Consider the following 16,980-nt stretch of genomic DNA (forward strand, 5'->3'; position numbering starts at 1 on the left):
CATGATACAGATCATATCATGTCGGTTTACAAGGAACCAGGGTTATAACCTTAACAATAACATAGCAAAGAAAAGGCAAAAGTTACAATAAAACAGGGGTAATGGAACTGGGGAAGAAGAAGCCAGAGCGGAAAGTAACTCATTGACTATAACAAAGTAACTCGTTAACTATAACAAATTATTTACAGAGTGCTGAATGTTAGGCAATGGTAACTAGGGCGGACCAGCGCTTAAGGAAAGGCTTGTTGAAACAACCAGGTCTTGAGTCTTTTTCTAAACTCAACAGGCAGGGTTCCTGTCTGAGCTCAGGGGGAATAGAATTCCATATGGTTGGTCCCACTGAAGGCCTAAATGATGGGTGAATTTGGTTGGGGGGGGGGGGCGTGCAGGGATCCTCTGTAGGCTTCTCTGATAGGTCTTGAAGAGGTGTGGGCATGATGTGATCTCTTCTGCAGGTATTTGTTAAAATTCTTTAGATAAATCCAAATCTTAGATAAATGTTAAAATAAATATCTTAGATAAATCCAAATCTTCTGCCCATGAAATAAAAGACTTCTATTTCTGAAGAAAAGCCTAAGGACAGTGTTTCTATTGTTCATGAAAGCAAAAGTCACTAGCAAATAGAGATGTGCATTTGTTTTTGCCGAACTGGAAAATTTCAATGAAATTGTCCAATTCAGTATGTTTCGGGGAGCCCGAAAAATGATCGGGATTTTCCAGTTTTTTTGCAAAATTTGTTTTTCAGATTAGTGCATGCTAACAAAAACTAACAAAAATTAAAAAAAAGTAAAAAAATCTAACGGTTTTTGTTAGCACGCACTAACGGGGAGTTAGCACGCACTAATTCAAAAAAACAATTTTTCGCAAAAAAATGACATTTCCTGTGGCGGCTGAAAAATGAAGAATGACACAAACACAAAAAATGATTCACATCTCTACTAGTAAAGTCCCTCTTTGTGAGATTTCAGTTTCTTGAGTCAATTCCAGTAAGTCATAGAAATAATAGCTACTTCTATGGATACTAAATCATTCCAAACACTATCCAGTGTGATAACAGCAGGTCTTATTAACACTGGTAAAACTCCTACAACTCCTGAAGTCGCACCTGCTTCACTCGCAGAGATGTTAACATCTAAATCCCACATGGGAATCTTTCCAGCGGTACTCACGATCGTCACTTTGTCCACATGGCCATTACCAATGGCAAAATTGCCCACTGTTACTAGAGCAGTGACCAAAGGTATTCCTGTGGCCTCCAGAATTCCTTGCTGCAAAGCAGGTTCTCCGCTATCATCCAAGGGAGATACCCGAGCCGAATCAAGGCTCATGAGAGCCAAACCATATGGAGGCATTGGTGTTACTGGGGCACCTGGGCTAAGTGAGATCTCCTTGGCTGCAGTGGGGGTGGCGTCTGGCCTGAGCCAATCCCCACTGCGGCTCTCGCTCCCAGCAATGTTGTCATGGAAGCAAAGAACGTCTCGATCCTCTGCTGGCCTGAATCCGGCTCCAAAGGTATAGTAGTATTCTCACAAAGTTTAGCTTTACGTTTAGTATGAGGCATATTGTAATGTATAACAGGAATTACCAAAGAAAAGGAAATAAGGACAAAACCAGGAGAGAGAGCTCTTAGCTTGCTTCTTAGTCGGTGTTATACTTGAACTTGGTTTGTGGGCTCTTGGGTCATGGAGAGAACTGACTCCACCCACAGGGAGGAGCCCTGGGGAGACTCTCCATGACAGGCAGGGTCTCAGCAGTGATAGACACAGGAGTCAGAGATATATTTATTATACAGCAAGAGAAACCCGAGGAGCGGGTTTGTAAACTCAGTCCTGAGGAAGACCTGAGATGGATTCTCCAGTAGTGGTCCGCAGAGCGGGGTAACCTGGGAAATACTTCCCTCTTGGTAGTTCTGGTGTGTAATGGCTCCGGTAGTGGTCAGCATCATGAGATAAGCCGGAGGTAGTTATTGGCACCAGGTACAAGACAGCGTGGATCCAGTAGTGATCCGCAGAATGGGGTAACCAGAGGATCTGCACGGCCAGAGAGAAGCAGAGTTGTAGATCAGGTCTAGTACTCACTCCTTAGAGTTGCAGTTGAGGTATCTTAGAAACAGCAGCAGATACCCAGAGCAAGAGCACTGAAGGGTCAGCCGTAGAAGTAGTGAGAGGTACTCAGTAAGCTGGTGAAGGTGAGACTCACAGAGAAGGTTCTCCAAGGAGCGGATAGCCCTGAGTGCAGCAAGGCCCCCGAAGAGCAGGTACCAATTCACTCAGTCTGGAGTGCAGGAACAGCAAGGTGAAGTGTCTCTGAGAAAGGAATTGAGCAAGATGGAATCCTTGCTGTCTCGTTGGTAGGAAGGTCCTGTAGGCTTAAGTTCACATAGGCAGTGATGTAACCTGCTGTGTGACAACAAAGCAGTCCAGGAGCTGTGGAATATAGAGAGTACAAACTGCCTAAGAGCAGAAGGTGATGATGCCTGCTGTTACTTGTGGCCAGGCAGGCATCCTCATACTCTCAAACACCCCTGCATGTCTCACCATGGAGCAATAAAGAGGCATTATGACATTTTCCCATTTTATTAGCCATTCCCTTCCTAATAATTCCTAACATTCTGTTTGATTTTTTGACTGCTGCAGCACACTGAGCCAACAATTTTAAGGTATTATCCATTATGATGCCTAGATCTTTTTCCTGGGTGGTAGTTCCTAATATGGACCCTAATATTGTGTAAAGACAGCAAGGGTTATTTTTCCCTATATGCAACACCTTGCACTTGTCCACATCAAATTTCATCTGCCATTTGGATGCCCAATCTTCTAGTGTTGCAATGTCCTCCTGTAATGTATCACAATCCACTTGTGATTTAACTACTCTGAATAATTTTGTATCATCCGCAAATTTGATAACCTCACTCCTCGTATTCCTTCTCAGATCATATATATATATATATATATATATATAGTGAAAAGCACTGATCCAAGTACAGATCCCTGAGGCACTCCACTGTTTGCCCTTTTCCTCTGAGAAAATTGATCATTTACTCCTACTCTCTGTTTCCTGTCTTTTAACCAGTTTGTAATCCACGAAAGGACATCACCATCTATCCCATGACTTTTTAGTTTCTTAGAAGCCTCTCATGAGGGACTTTGTCAAATGCCTTCTGAAAATCCAAATACACTACATCTAACGGTTTACCTTTATCCACATGTTTATTAACCCCTTCAAAAAAACAAAGCAGATTTGTTAGGCAAGACTTCCCTTGGTTAAATCCATGTTGACTGTGTTCCATTAAGCCATGTCTTTCTATATGCTCTACAATTTTGATCTTGAGAATAGTTTCCACTATTTTTCCCAGCACTGAAGTCAGGCTCACTGGTCTGTAGTTACCCGGATCACCCCTGGTGCCTTTTTTAAATATTGGGGTTACATTGGCCACCCTCCAGTCTTCAGGTACAATGGATGATTTTAATGATAGGTTACAAATTTTAACAAATAGATCAGAAATTTCATTTTTAACTTCCTTTATTACCCTAGGATGCATACTAGGGATGTGAATCGTGTGCCCTATCGTCTTAACGATAGAAATCGTCTGGCAGAAGAAGAAAATCGTGTTTGGCACGATTTTTTAGTTAAAAAATTGTTAAAAATCGTTTTTTCCGATTAGTGCGCACTAACTGGGAGTTAGTGCGCGCTAACTCCCGTTAGCGCGCACTAACAGAAAATGATACAATTTGACACTTTCCAGGTCAGTTAAGGTCAGTTTAGGAATGAATATGTATTCCTATTGGCTGCCCTCTTATTTATTCATGTTACCAAGGTTCCCACTGACAGTATATGGGGGATGGGAAATGAAAACAGTTGGTAGCTTGACAAAAAAAGTAATGTGATCAGTCAATGTGACTAGAACTTGTGGCCTAACCCTGATACCAGGGGTGTTGTGATCTTCCTGCACACAGTGCCCTAACCCTGGCACCAGGGGTGTTGTGATCTTCATGTACACAGTGCCCTATCCCTATTAATACCAGGAGTGTTGTGATCTTCCTGCACACAGTGCCCTATCCCTATTAATACCAGGAGTGTTGTGATCTTCCTGCACACAGTGCCCTAACCCTGACACCAGGGGTGTTGTGATCTTCCTGCACACAGTGTCCTATCCCTATTAATACCAGGAGTGTTGGGATCTTCCTGCACACAGTGCCCTAACCCTGATACCAGGGGTGTTGTGATCTTCCTGCACACAGTGCCCTATCCCTATCAATACCAGGGGTGTTGTGATCTTCCTGCACACAGTGCCCTATCCCTATTAATACCAGGAGTGTTGGGATCTTCCTGCACACAGTGCCTTAACCCTGACACCAGGGGTGTTGTGATCTTCCTGCATGCAGTGCCCTATCCCGTCTGCATTACTAGTGAGAGGCTGGCTTCACAGACAGGGGGGAGCTTCCTGACCCTCACTCCTCCCCTCCCCCATGTCCCAGCCAGTGAATGGTGTGTGGGTGAGGGGGGGGGGGAGGATGGTGAGGCTGAAACAGCTCCTTCCCTGCATTACTAGTGAGAGGCTGGCTTCACAGACAGGGGGGAGCTTCCTGACCCTCACTCCTCCCCTCCCCCATGTCCCAGCCAGTGAATGGTGTGTGGGTGAGGGGGGGGAGGATGGTGAGGCTGAAACAGCTCCCTCCCTGCATTACTAGTGAGAGGCTGGCTTCACAGACAGGGGGGAGCTGCCTGACCCTCACTCCTCCGGGGTGTTGTGATCTTCCTGCATGCAGTGCCCTATCCCTATTAATACCAGGAGTGTTGTGATCTTCCTGCACACAGTGCCCTATTCCTGATACCGGGGGTGTTGTGATATTCCTGCATGCAGTGCCATATCCCTGATACCGGGAGTGTTGTGATCTTCCTGCACTCAGTGCCATATCCCTGATACCGGGGGTGTTGTGATCTTCCTGCATGCAGTGCCCTATCCCGGTTACCGGGGGTGTTGTGATCTTCCTGCATTCAGTGCCCTATCCCTAATACCAGGGGTGTTGTGATCTTCTTGCACACATCCCGGTATCAGGGATAGGGCACTGCGTGCAGGAAGATCACAACACTCCTGGTATCAGGAATAGGGCACTGTGTGCAGGAAGATCACAACACCCCTGGTATTAGGGATAGAGCACTGTGTGCAGGAAGATCACAACACTCCTGGTATTAATAGAGATAGGGCACTGCATGCAGGAAGATCACAACACCCCTGGTATCAGGGATAGGGCACTGTGTGCAGGAAGATCACAACACCCCTGGTATCAGGGATAGGGCACTGTGTGCAGGAAGATCACAACACCCCAGAGGAGTGAGGGTCAGATAGCTCCCCCCTGTCTGTGAAGCCAGCCTCTCACTAGTAATGCAGGGAGGGAGCTGTCTCAGCCTTCACCATCCTCCCCCCCCTCACCCACACACCATTCACTGGCTGGGACATGGGGGAGGGGAGGAGTGAGGGTCAGGCAGCTCCCCCCTGTCTGTGAAGCCAGCCTCTCACTAGTATTGCAGGGAAGGAGCTGTTTCAGCCTTACCATCCTCCCCCCCCCCCCCCTCACCCACACACCATTCACTGGCTGGGACATGGGGGAGGGGAGGAGTGAGGGTCCGGAAGCTCCCCCCTGTCTGTGAAGCCAGCCTCTGACTAATAATGCAGGGAGGGAGCTGTCTCAGACTTAACCATCCTCCCCCCCCCTCACCCACACACCATTCACTGGCTGGGACATGGGGAAGTCAGGAGTGAGGGTCAGGCAGCTCCCCCCTGTCTGTGAAGCCAGCCTCTCACTAGTAATGCAGGCAGGATAGGGCACTGCATGCAGGAAGATCACAACACCCCTGGTATCAGGGTTAGGGCACTGTGTGCAGGAAGATCACAACACCCCTGGTATCAGGGATAGGGCACTGAGTGCAGGAAGATCACAACACCCCTGGTATCAGGGATAGGGCACTGAGTGCAGGAAGATCACAACACCCCTGGTATCAGGAATAGGGCACAAGTTCTAGTCATATTGACTGATCACATTACTTTTTTTGTCAACTACCAACAGTTTCCATTTCCCATCCCCCCAACCATCAGCTCAGTGGGAACCTTGGTAACATCAATAGATAAGAGGGCAGCCAGCCAATAGGAATACATATTCATTCCTAACTGACCTTTACTGACCTGGAAAGTGTCAATTTGTATCATTTTCTGTTAGTGCGCACTAACATGATTTAACGATTTTTAACGATAAATCGTTAGAATTTCTATTGTATTGTGTTCTATAATGATTTAAGACGATATTAAAATTATCGGACGATAATTTTAATCGTTGAAAAACGATTCACATCCCTAATGCATACCATCCCGTCCAGATGATTTGCTACTCTTTAGTTTGTCAATCTGGCCTACTACATCTTCCAGGTTCACAGTCAGTTCATCTGACTCATCTCCCCTGAAAACCATCTCAGGAACTGGTATCTCCCATCATCCTCATTAGTAAACACGGAAGCAAAGAATTCATTTAGTCTTTCTGCAATGGCCTTATCTTCCCTAAGAGCCCCTTTAACCCCTCGGTCATCTAATGGTCCAACTGACTCCCTCACAGATTTCTTGCTTTGGATATATTTTAAAAAGTTTTTATTATGAGTTTTTGCCTCTATGGCCAAACTTCATTTCAAATTCTCTCTCCACCTGTCTTATCAATGTTTTATACTTAACTTGGCAATGCTTATGCTTTATCCTATTTTCTTCAGATGGATCCTTCTTCCAATTTTTGAAGGATGTTTATTTGGCTAAAATAGCCTCTTTCACCTCACCTTTTAACCATGACGGTAATCGTTTTGCCTTCCTTCCACCTTTCTTAATGTGTGGAATACATATGGATTGCGCCTCTAGGATTATAATTTTAAACAATATACATGCCTGTTGAACACTTTTAACCTTTGAAGCTTTCAGTTTTTTCTATTTTCCTCATTTTATCAAAGTTCCCCTTTTTGAAAGTTTAGTGTTAGAGCTGCAGATTTAGTTATTATCCCCCTTCCAGTTATATTAGTTTAAATTTGATCATGTTATGATCACTGTTGCCAAGTAGCCCCACCACTGTTACCTCTCTCACCAAATCCTGTGTTCCACTAAGAATTAAATATAAAATAGCTCCCTCTCTTGTTGGTTCCTGAACCAATTGCTCCATGAAACAGTCATTTATTACATCCAGGAACTTTGTCTCTACAAGTCCTGATGTTACATTTTCCCAGTCAATATTGGGGTAATTGAAATCTCACATTATTATTGCACTGCCAAATTGGTTATCTTCCCTGATTTCTCTTGGCATTTTATCATCTGTCTGACCATTTTGTCCAGGTGGACGGTAGTATACTCTTATCACTATACTCTTACCCAACAGACATGGGATTTCTACCCATATAGATTCTACTGAGCATTTAGGGGCGGATTTTAAAAGCCCTGCGCACGTAAATCCTTCCGGATTTACGCGCGCAGGGCACTCACTCGCCAGCGCACCTATAGCCCCGGGACGCGTGTAAGTCCTGGGGCTTTCTAAAAGGGGCATGTCGGAGGCGTGGCCAGAGTGACACGGCATTTCGGGGGTGGCAATGCGGGCGTGGTTTCGGCCCAGGGGTGTTCCGGGGCGTGGCCGCAGCCTCCAGACCAGCCCCCGGGACCAGAACATGGAGCAGGGCTGCCAGCCGGCGCAAAGTTACACCTGTACTGGACACAATTCTCAAGATGATGACGCACCATGGAGCAATACAGAGGCATTATGATATTCTCTGTGTTATTCTCCATTCCTTTCCTGATAATTCCTAGCACTTTGTTTTCTTTTCTTTGCTATTGCTATACACTGAGCAGAGATTTCAGCATATTATCAATGATGATGCCTAGATCCTTTTCGTGAATGACGGCTCCTAAAGTGGAACCTTGCATGCTGTAGCTATAATTTGGGTTATTCTTCTCTAAGCGCATCACTTTGGGGTAGATTTCTAAAGTTATGCGTGGGCATAGATTTGTTCGCGCAACCCAGCGCGAACAAATCTACGCCCGATTTTATAACATGCGCGCGCTGCTGCGTGCATGCTATAAAACCAGGGTCGGTGCGTGCAGGAGGGGTGCACAATTGTGCAACCTGCGTGAACCGAGCCAAGCAGCCTGCTTCTGTTCCCTCCAAGGCCGCTCCGAAATTGGAGCGGCCTCAGAGGGAACTTTTTTTCTGGCCCCCCACCTTCCCCTACCCAACCCACCCCCCAGCCCTAACTAAATCCTCCCCCTACCTTTGATCAGAAAGTTATGCCTGCCCGAGGCAGGCGCAACTTGCGCGCAACGCCAGCTGCCGGCGTGCCATTCCCCAGCCCGGGGGCTAGTTCGGAGGCCTCGGCCATGCCCCCAGAATGCCCCTGGAACAGCACCACACCCATGGCCCCACCTTGGAATGCCCCCGAATGCTGCGCCGCCCCTGACACGCCCCCCAATCAAAGCCCCGGGACTTACGCACATCCCGAGGTTTTGCGCATGCCGGAGGCCTATGCAACATAGGCGCGCCGGCACACAAGTCCCTCCCTCTCCACTCACCCACCTAAAAATGTCCAAACACACAGCTTAACATCAATGAAAAAGGTGTAGTTATTTTCAGGATTAAAACTGCAATATTATGTGTTATGGCTTCACACTTTGCAAAGCCAGCCCACTTTTACAAAAATCCCTCCCCTTTTAAAAATTAGAATCGCACCATAACATGAGTTGGAAAATGACCAGCTATGTTTGTAACAAGTGGTTAACTAATATGTATTAAACTAATTGAGGTAGATCTTTAAACAATACGCGATCGCGTACTTTTGTTGGCGCACCAGGCGCCAACAAAAGTACGCTGGATTTTATAAGATACGCGCAGCTATGCGTGTATCTTATAAAATCCTGGATCGGCGCGCAAGGCTGCCGATTTTGGGCAGCCTGTGCGCGCTGAGCCGCGCAGCCTGCCTCCGTTTCCTCCGAGGCCGCTCTGAAATCGGAGCGGCCTCGGAGGGAACTTTTTCGCCTGCCCTCCCCTGTCTATCTAACCCCCCCCCCCCCCGGCCCTATCTAAACCCTCCCTTACCTTTATTTCGTGATTTACGCCTGCTAGAAGCAGACGTAAATCTATGCACGCCAGTGGACTGCTGGCGCGCACTCATCTGACCCGGGGGCTGGTCCGGAGGCCTCGACCATGCCCCCGGGCCGGCACCACGCCCCCGCCCCTAAACGCCACGTCATTAGGCCCCGCCCCGACACGCCCCTTTTCAAAAACCCTGGGACTTACGCGAGTCCCGGGGCTCTGCGCGTGCTGGCGCGGGAGGGCCCTGCTCGCATAAATCCAGCCGGATTTATGCAAGCAGGGGGTTTAAAATCCACCCCATTGTGTAATAGACAATATTTTATAAATTTAAGGTACCATTTGTTTACATTGAACAGGAATATGTGTTGCCAATGTCCAGGGACTGCTACCTTCCAGGGTTTTGGATAAATAGTGTCTCAGGTGGGCATGGTGTCCTTTGGATGGGAAGAACACTATGGCCAGAATGCTAAGCTGCTGCTCAGAGAGTTCAAATTCTCTCTTTCCCCAAGGTTTTGAAGAATCACAGCATGGGGGTTTTCGGGGGGAGGAGCCTTTTGGAATAAGCTTGCCCCAGGAAAACCGTAGGTAGATGCGTTTGTGAAACATTATGTACATGTTGAACTTCCCGAGTCTGCGCATAACACTGTGCATACTATAAAGTACACGCATACTTAAGGGGGCATGAATAGTCACATTTTAGAACCTGAACATATGAATTCATGCTAATTCTAAAATACTATATCAAATCTGTGCAGACCTATATACACGTACACCTTGGCCTGCATGGAGTTGTTTGAAAGTTATCTTCTCTGTGAGCCCCCACTCCATGCCTTGGTACAGAATCTCCTGGGTACATCTACAGTCTTAGTAAGCTTCCTCTCCAGACAGACATGGTAATTTCCCATGGAAAAGGCTATATGTTGCACTTTCTTTCAGTAAGGTTCCCCTCTTGGTTCCTTCACTCAGAATCCTCTTGGACTCCAAATTCTGTTCCTATTCCTGAAATCTTGGAAACTCCACCCTCGAGTCCCAGCTGTGAGGATCTATGAGCAGTTTTTCCCTTCCATCAGCAATGGCCCTCAGTGAGCCATGTTCCCTGCTGCTCAGTACTCCAAGCCCTATAGCTTGGTGATTCTGCTGGTGGCCATGTTCCTTTGTACTGCCACAGGATATAAACTTGTTCATCTGTGAGTTCATTGCCTCAGCTTGGGTGTAAGTCCAGTTCTTTGTGGCCTTCCATTGCTCTACCTCTAATCTTGTATATAGCCTTCTGCTTTGTCTGTTGATCTGTGTGTTTATTCTGTCCTGTTGGCTGTCCTTCTCTGATTGGCCCTAGTTTTGTGGCCTTTTGGAGCTATGCACTCTGCTCTTGTTTTGGTTCTTGTTTGTACTGGCCCTAGTTTTGTGAACTTTGGTTCTCTTTGACCTGAGTCTGTCTAGTTCTGGTTTTGTTCTGTCTTGTTTTATTTATTTTTATTTATTTTTTGTTTTTTTATACCGATCTTCCTACATTATTTATTATTTATTATTTTTTTTTTTTTTATATACCGACATTCATCTCAATTGAGATATCACACCGGTTTACATTCAGGTACTGTAGGTATTTCTCTATCCCCAGAGGGCTTACAATCTAAGTTTTTTGTACCTGAGGCAATGTAGGGTAAAGTGACTTGCCCAAGGTCACAAGGAGTGACAGCGGGACTTGAACCTTGGTCTCCTGGTTCATAGTCCAGTGCTCTAACCACTAGGCTATTCCTCCTCCCCATTAGATGCAAATCAAACCGGTTTACATAGAACAAAAAGAAACTTGCCTGATGGCATTACATGAAACAATGAACATTTAGGCAACTTTAAGTAACATAGTCAAAGAGAAGAAAAACCAAGTATACAATTTGAATTACATAGTAATCACGGTAAATAAGAATTGGGTAACATAGTAATGAAGGTCATAAGTAATAAAAGTCTAACAAATGAATAAACCAAAATTTGTTGTCCTTGTACTAAGCTTAGTTAGGGAGAAGGAAAGAAGATAAGTAGAAATCGGAGTGGAGAATAGCAGAAGAACCAATAAAAAGGAAAGAAATAATAAAATAAAAAATAAAAATAAAGATAAAAATAAAAATAAATAAATAATAAAAATAATAAAATAAAGGAAAAGTCAAAAAAGTGACTGAGGGTCTCTTCAAAGGCAACCTGAGTAAATGAGAGAGACTAATAACATATCAAACCATATAAGTGAGAGAAATAAACAGAGAAGTGTAGCGAGAGATGGAGAGAATGCTTTAAGCTAACAAGAGGATTCTGGAAAAGCAAGCTTGAATAACCAAGTTAAGTTTTTTCTTAAAGGAGATTGGGCAAGTCTCTTGTCGGAGGGAGAGTGTTCCAGTTAGAGGGACCTGCGGTGGAAAAGGCCCTTTTTCTTAGAGATGTTTTAGCTTGAGGGACGAAGAGGGTACCTAGGTATGCTTTTCTCAAAGGTCTGGTGGAATAGTTAGGGCGAATCTGGAAAGTGAGATCGAGTGGGGCAAGATTGTGTAGGTTTTTGTGCCTGATGGTAAGCACTTTGTAGATGATTCTATATTTGATGGGGAGCCAGTGGAGGTTGTAAAGGATTGGAGTGATGTGATCCCTCTTTTTTGTATTTGTCAAAATCCTGGCAGCTGAGTTCTGTAACATCTGTAATGGCTTTATAGTTACAGCAGGGAGACAGAGCAACAAAGAGTTACAGTAATCAATTTTAGTAAGATTGATTGAAGAACCAAACGGAAATCATAGAAGTGTAGAAGGGGTTTAAGTTTAAGGACTTGTAATTTGAAAAAGCAATCTTTAGTCATATTGTTGACAAATCTTTTAAAGTTGAACTGGTTGTCCAAGAGGGTGCCTAAATCTCTTACGTACGAAGAAGTTTTGAAGTTATCAGGTATTGTTGAAGGGAAGGTAGGAAGAGAGTGGTTATCAGCCTGAGGTTGAACATTATGGGCACCCTTTAATTCTCTGTCTTAGTATCAGCCCAGCCCTGCCTTGTGGATGCCTTTGAGTTCTTGTGTGAGCACTTCCTGCTAAGTTCTGCCAGCTGCCAGAACCTGAGGGCTCACCCAATAGGGAGGTGACTGGTATATGCAGAAGATCCTGGTGTCAGACCAGTCCTGGTCTTATTCTAGCCAGCTCTAACTGGGATAGCCCTGCTCCTGCTCTGGGGGTTATCACCACCGGCAGTCCTACGGTCATATCAGCCACCTCTATGAAGAAGAGCTAGTAAGAAAGAAGAGAACCATCTTGTCTACTCTGCTATATAGAAACTTTTCCCACTCTGTGAAAGCATGCCCAGTGGGAAGTATCTGAAACACTAATGCACCCCTACTGTCTGTCCTCATCCATGTCTGTAAATATACTTAGATAATTAGTAGGGACATTCTTAAATATATAATATAACAAAACTGCAAATATAAATATAGAACATGTATAATTCTAATAATTTAGGAAGAATATTCCCTAAATTAAAAAAAAAATCAATAGAAATATCAAGTTTGAAATTCATTCACTTTTTTTTTTTCCAAATTTTATTCATTAAGGAGCAGATTTTCAAAGGGTTACGTGCGTAACTTACATGGGTAACCCCAAAAACTTGCTCCTGCACGCACCAAGCCTATTTTGCATAGGCTCGGTGATGAGCGCAAGCCCCAGGATACGTATATGTCCCAGGGCTTTGAAAAAAGGGCAGGAAGGGGGCGAGGGTGTGGGCCTGAGGCCTCCGGCACAGTGGCCGTGCCGGGGGATGGCATGCCGGCAGCTGGCCAGCACGCGCAAGTTACGAATAAAGGTGGGGGGGGGGGAGCGGAGGGAACAGGGAAAGCCATCGGGGCTCCCCTAGGGCTCGGCCCACACAAGGTGCACCCCCTTGTGTGCGCCGACCCTGGATTTTATAACATGCGCGCAGCTGCACGTGCATGTTATAAAATCAGGTGTACATTTGTTCGCGCCTGGTAGCATGCACAAATGTACCCCATGCACGCAGGTTATAAAATCTGCCCCTATGCCTACCTGTCACTAAAGAAAAGAGAAAGCCCATGTTAATTTCTGATGATCCTACCAATTTCTCACATGGCTGTTAAGATATAATCCTAATACAGCTGGCTTCCAGAAGTTGTATGATAACAAAAGAAAATGAAAGATGGACTACTGTATTAAATAAAAACTGTGCCTTAAAGAAATGAAGTAAAACTGATCTGGATGAAACTATCACTTATGATGCAATCTCCTAGCCAAATGTGCTCTAGTCATGTTTTCAATTGCATTACTAAGTACTTGCACATTTAAATCTAATAGCAAATGACCATTTTATTAGGACACCCTGTGCAATTGATTTTCAAATTGCTTTCTGGAATAAAGATTCAAGTGTGAATAGAAAATGTGTTATTCATGGTTTGGGAAGCATTCAATGGGCATTTCCTGTCAGATATTTGGGAATATGATAGTGTATTTTATTGCAAAAGAGTTACTAATTTGACAGTGATAGAGTACTATAGCTATACCTTAATCTTCATACTTTCTAGATTGCCAATAACAGACAGTTGAACTTATAAATTACATTATAAAGGACTTTAAAAGTTCTACTTGCTTATACTTAAACTGCTCCACCAATTAAGTAATGATGGCCAACTACAATGCTAACTTTTAAATGCTCTGATAAAGGAGGAGAGCCCAATTCGGAAGTCATTAACCTCATCATCAAATCATCTTCGATATGAAAGTTGGCAACTATGGACTACCAGTTCTCTCTATGCTCAATTTTCCTTTTCAATGTGCCCTTATTTCTAGATCTTGACCATTTTTTATGTCATTGCCCCAGGCTTCTCTCTGCTTTCCTCTCTCTGTTTTGCCTTCTGTCTGTTTTTCAAAAGATAAGGTCACAACCCAGTACTGTGTTGTGGCATTGACAACTACTGTGCCAGAGTAGAACTGTTCAGTAGGGAAGGGGATAAGCTTGGCAAGTGCATCATGGAACTCAGCGATACCCTGCATGGACAATGAGATCAGTTAACTCAATTAGTAAAAATATGTGAGTTCAATTTAGCTCACATTTTTTACTCACCTTTTACTACATTAGATCTATAGAAAGTTCTAGTAAAGACATAAGCTTCTGCTGTCTTGAAACTTATGTGAAATGCCTACCAAAAACAAAACCAAATCATGGATGAAGCAGTACAGTGGCATATTTTTCTAAATATAGTTGTGCTAAATAGGGAGGAACATAGGAATTTTTATCTCTTTTTTTTCAGTTCATTTTATTTTTTTGTAAAAACAAAATAAAACAAAACAGCTAACAAAATTAAAAAAAAAAAATGCAAAAACAATTACATTTAAATAATGTTGCGTCCTCAGTCAAAGAAAAACATTTGTCTCCCCCACACACACCATTTCTCCCCTTCAACCTTTCACTTTCTTATCCTACAGCTGAGAATTTTCATTTCCATTTCATTTATTTTATTAAAACTTTATAACCTGCTTGTATGCACATTATCCAAGTGGTGATACAAAATTTAAAACAATCAGATTTTTTTTCACATGTAGACCAAGACTGGTGTGATTACTAATTTTTGCCATACAAAATTGTTCTGATTAAGGTCAGTCCAGTACTATTTTGTACGGCAAAAATTAACATTGGCACTGGCCTCAATCTATGGGCTATTCAATAAATCATAGCGTGAGTAAATAGGGAAATACAGGAACCAACAATACATTAAATATTTTCCTTCAGATAAGAATAGCCATAATAGATAAAACAGTCTCATGACCTTCATTGTCTTATAAGGAATCATATGACACAAGTTTATGCAAAAAAATTTGTTTTGAAAACTTTTTATAAATCATATAAAAAGTATCTTGCTTGATAAAGTCACTTTCCCGACACTGGTCCGTGTTTTGAAACAGAGTTTCTTCACCGGGTGTTCTCATAGATTAGAGCAATATCATTAGTTTCCATGAAAACAGAAAATATTAATAAAATGAAAGAACAATCACCATTGCTCATAGTCACTATGGCATTTGTATGCATTGGCGCCAGATTTTTCAAACCAGAAATGGTGAAGTAGTAAGTGACATTTAAATAGAAAAAAAACTATCCAAATATCAAAGTGTGACATAATCTGAGACGCATGTAAAATAGAAAATTGGATTTATGTATACTACTTAGATAACTTAGAAATAGAATGGTATTCAGTTAAGTCCATTAGGAATTATTGTGTTCAAATAAAAAATCCAAAACTGCTTCCATAAATTTAGCTTGGCAGTGGGATCCCCTCTTTGTGGAGATGCTGTAATTAACTCAATAATACCCCACTGTAGATATCAAAAGTGTGATGGTATTCTTGACAATGAGAAACAAGCGGGGCATGTTCTTTTTTTTTATTGGTGAGGCAACTCCGATGCTCAGTTAGGTGAGTCTGGATCTTCTCTTAGTTCTACCTACATACACCTTGAGACACGGACACTCGAAGTATGCCACAAAGATAGATTTGCAGTCTGTTGTTGTAGTCAGATAAATAATGCAGCCAGACTGAGGATCACATCATATTTCCCGTAATGCTTGTGGAACAAAAAGAACAATTTCCACAAGGATGGTGACCCTGAGTCTAGTGCTTCATATGGAGATGGTGATATGGTATGTACTAAATAATCTAAGATTTTTGCCCCATGTGTAAATATTCAATGGTGGACTCTAAGTGTATGACTCCTAGCAAGGGGCTATCCGTTCTCAGCTATAAAAAAAAGAGCATACAAACAAGCCTATAATGCAGAACACCAATGGTTGTTGTGCATTCTATGTTTTCTAGTCTACCATTGATTGGTTCCTTTCCACATTTCCTGACTTATTCTTGTGACCTTGGGCAAGTCACTTTACCTTCTGTTGTCTCAGGTACAAAATTAGATTGTAACCCCTGAGACGATAGGGAAATATCTACAGTATCTGAATGTAATATGCTTTGATGTACACTTTGAAGTGCTGAAAAGCAAAATATGAAAATCTAATTAAGTAAATATTATCCTCCTCTTCTCCTACCACAAACTTCAAACCCAGTATTATATAGTCCCATTTACAGCTTCCTTAGAGGATCTATTGTAAACCTCTTAAAGGAGACACCACTTAGACTTAGGTTACCACTCTTTCCCATAAACTCTTAGTTGTACATGCATACTGTAATTTTACCATACATGCCATCTAGTGGCAGTTCCATGGAATTACCCCATCAACACATTTTTACACATATAAAGGCTGATGCAATATCGTGTGCTCAAGTCAGTACGCCACTTAACACATGGTTGGACATGCGTTTTGGACGCTCTAGACATTCGCCCAGAGCAATATGGGGAGTAAGTCTAAAAATGCATCAAATCAAGCATGTAGCTAATAGCCTTATCTACATGGAATTTGCATGTGACGAGCGCTATTAGCTATTACCCTGCATTGCCAAAAATTTCCACACGGCCAAGGTGCCCATTTTAACGTGGCAAATTTAATGTCTGCCCAGGAGCAAGCATTAAAGCATGCCACACTCAAGAGCTCACAAAAAAAGGAAAAAAAATCCTGCTTTCTGTGATTCCTCCTATTAGTATTGTCATGATACTAAATGGGAGAAATCAGATAGCAGAATCATGCCACACTCAATGGCTCAAAAAAAAAAAAAATAGATCATGGCAATACAGTAGGAGGAACCACAGAACGCAGCAGCCCCAAGTTCTGGCCCGATTGAAGGAGTGAATAAATAAATATTAAGGGGCTGATTTTAATTCCTACGTGTGTGGGGTACATTTGTGTGTGCTACCCGGTGCTCACAAATGTACACCCGATTTTGTAATATGTGCGCGCTGCTGC

This window comes from Rhinatrema bivittatum, chromosome 2 (genome assembly GCF_901001135.1).
Source record: "Rhinatrema bivittatum chromosome 2, aRhiBiv1.1, whole genome shotgun sequence".
In the NCBI taxonomy this organism is placed as follows: domain Eukaryota; kingdom Metazoa; phylum Chordata; class Amphibia; order Gymnophiona; family Rhinatrematidae; genus Rhinatrema; species Rhinatrema bivittatum.